The sequence below is a fragment of the Pinus tabuliformis genome, chromosome 7 (genome assembly GCF_031772625.1).
Source record: "Pinus tabuliformis cultivar Carrire ecotype Pingquan chromosome 7, CPIR1, whole genome shotgun sequence".
In the NCBI taxonomy this organism is placed as follows: domain Eukaryota; kingdom Viridiplantae; phylum Streptophyta; class Pinopsida; order Pinales; family Pinaceae; genus Pinus; species Pinus tabuliformis.
The window spans coordinates 1,412,886,388-1,412,892,387 of NC_142293.1; positions in this window are offsets into that span (position 1 = coordinate 1,412,886,388).

The window sequence follows — 6,000 nt, forward strand, 5'->3', positions numbered from 1 at the left end:
ATGAAGACCTCGACGCAGGGAGAAAACACAGTCATCGTCTCAGTATATTTGTGATGAGGAGATCTCGCAGTGACACACTCTGTCTTGGCATACTTGATGTAGTCATGATTTTAGCATAGATTCAATTATGATCTTGGTATAGATATAACATGATCTTGATGAAGACATAGTTACAGGGTGAAGATCTCAGTGATGGTGTAGCAATAATGATCTCATTGTTATGATGAATATTTCAGTGAAGGCGTAGTAATGATGTCCTTGGTGAAGCAGTAATGATGATGAGGATCTTAGCAGTGACAAAGAAGAGGATTGGTGTCTTAGTCTTGGAGTGGCCTAATAGGTCTTGGGTCATGGTCTTAGTATTCGTCAATTCGAATCTCTATAAGAAGAATTTTGTACAGGTTTTCCTCTCAAAGAGTGAGAGGTTTTGGCCCTAGAAGAAATCCAACATCTTGCGTTCTTTTCTATTTTGTTTTGGTAACTATTTGATGAATTGAGAAGACACACTGTATTAATAACAAGCAAAGATTGTGCTAATAAGAAAAATTAAAAATACCTCACCAATAGTTATCATGGAGAGAAGAATCTTATTAACTTAATTTTCCCTAGATTCTTCAAATGGAATCAGATCTAAGGTGTTGCAGTCAAAGGAAGGGAATAAAAGAGACATTCAAGGATCAAGCTTCAAGAAGGGCATCAAAGAAAGTTGAAGGGCTTTGTGTTTCAAAACCTCTATCAAAAATTGAAGGATCTGTCTACAACAACAATTTACAACGGCAAGGGATTTTGTCTATATAGTCAAGGAGACAGTCTACAACAACAATACAATTTAGTCCTACAACCTACAATTTGGGTATGATCACATTCTCCCACAGTTTGATAACTTATACTTAATCTTAGTCAAAATGAAGTCTCGATGCTAGTGCTAAGAACTTGGATCACAGTCAAAAGAAGAGAAGACGGTTTTCGGTGCTAATTCAGTCCCTCTATTCAGTCTTAAAATAACCACGATGCTAGCCACAAATTTGGTGTCATTACAATCTCTGTTATACCACAATGATCTCAATAACTTATAGTTTGGAGCAGTTTCAGTGCTTGGTGCTGGACAATGCAAAAAGGTCTCAAAGGAGATCTTTGAAAATGGATTTCAGTTGTTCATGCTAAGCAACTCAAGCAAGGATCTACAATAAAATCACATCAACTTGAAGATCACCCAGAGGAAGCATCAATGCATTTTCAACGTGATCAAGCTGAATATTTTATCTTCACATGTCAAGTAAGTATTTTTCATTAATCAATTTGGTAAAATGACTTCATGATTGCAAGGAGATCTATAAATCGGTTGGGTCATCGAAATTCCTTGCATAAGAAAGGAGGATAGATATAGTCCTCGAAAGAGAAGTCATTGATGTCTATGGAAAAGTCTTTGAAAGTCAAGCATTGTTTGAATGCATGGAAAAGGATCAATGGACTCATAGGATTCTTATGAAATCAGTCAAAGGTCCTCTCATCCCTATGTAGCAAGAAAGGAGACATAAAAGAGATATATGAAATGCTAGAAGATATACTCTCTGAAATGCCATGAAGAAGGTCATATCACGTAGAACTAATTAAAGGTATCAAAGAATGATGGAATATCTTCATGAGATCTGAATTGGGAGATCTGGGAGAGATGATAAGAAGATAATCATAATTGATCTAACTGATAAGCAAGATAACAAATGTCCATAAACAAGAAGGTTACCTCATTCGACAACTTGTGGTCTCTATGCTAGACAGAAAAATACAAGTTGAAGGAAAAAGTGTTAAAGGTTAAAGGACTCATACATTTGTAGAGAGGAAAATGCAGTTTGGTCCTCAAGCAAGACAAAACAATGTTATGGAAAGATTATGAAAATAAAGCTCATATCGCCGGAAAGATTGAGGAAGTTGAAGAAAAGGGCCAAGGAAAGAGGGAGTAACAAGTCTCTACTATGATTGAGATGGTATCATTCACAAAAGGGTCCTATCATAAGCTCTTAAATATTTTGTTATAGATATGACTATGATAATAAGATGCATCGTGGCATCGTGGAAGCATTAGAAACAAGAGCTCTTGACATCACCATGGGAATCATGAACTACAAAATCCGTGGCAGTCAAACATGAAGGATATAGCTCTTAGGAACCTCATTGGACATTGAAGGAAAGGAAGAAATCATCCAGGACAAAGCTTATCATAAAAAAAAGAAACATCTGCCAAATGGGGATATGCAAGATCCTCAAGATTCTCTGATGGAATGCTGATCGAAGGGTTCACCAATTTAGAGAAGAAGCAAGTGTTTCATTGGAAACTCCAACTTGTGGAATTCATGGATGATGTTATGATGACACAAGAGATGAAGCATATCAAGGGATTGAAAATATTTTCAATCAAGAAAGCTGCTAAAAGAAGCCTAGATAACCTAAAGGTAAAATGAGGTCTGTATGCTTGTATTTAATATTATGAAGTCATGTAATATGGTTGCAGTTAACATGGATCATTACTTCTATTTTGAGAAGCATCATCAAGAGAAAAAGGATCTCCTCCTCTAAAAGGATGCATGAAGGCATAAGTCACACTAGATGAAATCAACATAATATGTCCTCATATGAAGTATGAGGTGGTTGACTACAATTAAGAAACTCTGATTGAAAGCTCCTAGGAATGGAATGTGTGAGGAAGGAATAGATCATGAGATATGCAACCATGATAAAGACAATCAACATCCAAAAGACCAAGAATATTTGACTAGGAAATCTCCCGGAAAGATATGAAGACTCTGATGGAAGTCTAAAAAAGATGGAGACCCTTGATAATGGATATCTTTGGGAGATGTGTCAACATGTATGCAGGATGCTGTTACCTATAGGAAGATGTCATGATGAATAGCCATTTAATAAGGTACGATTTGATTTAATGTTATGTTTTGAATTCCTTGAATAATATCTGGATGAGTTCATGTAAGGCCACTGGAACAAGAGTTGTAAGTATAAGTACAACTAGCATTCATGTGGTGGATGGAAATTCCTGAAACATGATGAGGAAAAAGTAGCCATATGACGAAGGTTCCAAATATGTATCAAGAAGGCCACTTTCCATGAAGAAAGGAATGACATGAAAAACCAAGAAGGAAAGTGATCAATGGCTAATGCCCTACAAGAAATAAACTCAACTGAATTTCATGACATCAAGGAAATAAATTGATCAAGCAGCTGAAGGACCCATGAAGAAGAAGTTGTTGATGAAAAAGGAGAGTCCCTAGTTAAGAGGGAGCTCTAACAAGTCCCTAATTGAGAGGGAGCTTGGGCAAGTTCCTGGTCAGAGGGAACTTGGGTACATTCCTTTACAGGAATGGGCATATCTTCCCTAGTTAAGAGGGAGAGATAGACACAACATTCTTGTCTTCACTTGGGAAGAAAGGCTGGGAGGATTGAGTAATCATCTAGCATCTGTTGCTCTTTGAGGATTTGTAGGGCATCCAAGATAAGAGTAGGCAAGAGGACCGATATTCTTTGAGGGTTGGGAACCCAAGATAAGAATAGTCCTAGAAGGTCATACTCAGTGAACAACCGGGTGGGTATGTACATTGAGAGACAATGATGAAGGTGTCCATAGTCATTGGTCTCACCAACATTGTGCTATGATCTGATGAAAGATAGAGTTTTCAGTCAAGGCCTTGTTGTGGAAACAATGGTGGTTACTATGGTGCTATACAGATGGGTTACCAATCCAATTCCTCTTATGAGAAATTCTTCAAATTGAGAATGACCAAGTACCATTATGAATACCTCCATAGTTAAGAGGGAGTGTTGAAGAAAGGGTAACTAGGTCCGGTCTTCATAATGACATTATCTTTGTAAATGATGAAATAAAAGGAATAAAATTATTTTTGTATGCCTTGCTATATGAGTTTCATGAGAAAGAGGTTTACTTATTAGTGGCTACCATTGAGAGCCTTAGGATTTATTATTGAAAAAGAGTCAATGTCATATGAAGAAGCTCTTCTTCAGCCTATGTTTAATGTATTCAAGTCTATAGAAATATGTAGAAGCCCTCAAAAGACAAGCACAATCTTTCTTGAAGAAGTCAACCTCCAAAATGATATAAAAATAAGTCATGTTGGCTCACATAATGAGACACAACATTTCACTCTCTCATGTCGACTTATATGCATGACTAACCACTATAAACAGGGGTGTAAGATCCACATTACAGGTAGGTGCAGAACTCAGATTCCTCTATAATTTTCGGATGGGTACAGTGGAGTATAGGATCTCGGATACCTATGCAACATTGGTGGTAATTACAGTGAGTAATTACTGTAACAATCTTTGAGATTTCGTGTTATGTTGATTAGACCTATCTCCTTGCAGTCTCGACATATACATGATGATGAAGATCTCGGTACAGGGAGAGAACACAATCACTGTCTCAACATACTAGACAGTCTCGACATATCTATGATGATGAAGACCTCATTGCAGGGAGAAAACATAGTCATGGTCTCAGTATATTTGTGATGAGGAGATCTCACAGTGACACACTTTGCCTTGGCATACTTCTTGATGTAGTAATGATTTCAACATAGATTCAATTATGATCTCGATATAGATATAGCCATGATCTTGATGGAGACATAGTTACAAGGTGAAGATCTTAGTGATGGTGTAGTGATCTGAAATCACCCCTAAGTGACCTCAGGAAATTAATGAAGGTATCACAGACTCATGCACTGGGTTATGCCTATGTTATTTTAAGCAATGGATTGATAAGATTGCGAAATACACAGGCATTGGAAAACAGTAAGAGAAAGACAGCAAGTAAATTCAACACAAAAAAACACAACAATTTAATAAGGAGTTCACCCAATCTTCCTAGGCTACGTCTCCTGGTCCAGCTTATGTCTTTAAGCAGAGTTTTTACAATGAGGATCTCAATTTGAGTCTCTTGTAACAGATGATGCTTAGTAGGGTGGTACTTGGATTCCTCAAGCCACTGGAGTACACACACCCCCCCTAACCAAGTCTCGACCTCAACTGGTCTTAATGGGATGAGTCCAATTTGGTACTCAGTTCCGATATCCTCACAAGGATTTCTTGAACCTCTCAAGCCTTCTCGGTTCTGTTTTCTCGATGTTGCCTTAGCTCTGCAGGTCAGCTCGACTTCTCTGATCTCTGCTTCTTGCTTCACTCTCTATTCTGTCTCCCTTCTATTCTCTATCTGTTCATGGCTTAAAGCCAATCCGTCCCTTGACTGTTTGCTTCCTCTTCCGGCTCTTCAGATCGCCTGCCTCTGTCCGCTGGGATTCCTTGCTTTTGCATCATTGCCACTGTGTAACGTTTCACAAAAAGGTGGCCACTTCTCTCCTTACGAACTGGGCGCCAGCTTTTCCTCGAACGGTTGTTATTTCGGTTATTCCACGAAATGATTCATCCTCCAGCTCATCGGTCATGTCGGATCCCAAATGTCATATCCCTCAGCCTATTCTTCCGTCACATCCAGTCTCCCATCGGGTGCAATCTCCACCATTGATCTGGGGCCTCCAGATCCTACGGTCATCGCTTTTATCACATGGGTGAGTTGTCGATCGTTACCCTGCAATGAGAGCAGTTTTCTCTCTCATCCACCGGACACGTGTCATTCAGTGTATGGCATCGCTTGGTCCTCTGCCAAACCCTCTTACCACCCGAAATGCCTCTGATATTCCGATGGTTTTGAGCACGGGACCCGCCTTTTAACGTTTCAGGTATTTCTGCACGGTTTTACCTATTTTTCACATGACTAGGTGTCGGGGCTTTTCTTTCTCTGAGGTTTTTATCCTGCGATACACGATTTGTACTAATCGCGTATCAGAAATGACCTCTGTTTTCTGATCTGAACTCCCTATTTGCTAGTTTGTGCCACCGCACAGTCTCCATGGGCCAACGGTCAGCGCGCTTTGACCGAGGGTTCTCGTTGTTCAGTGCTGGCTACAAACC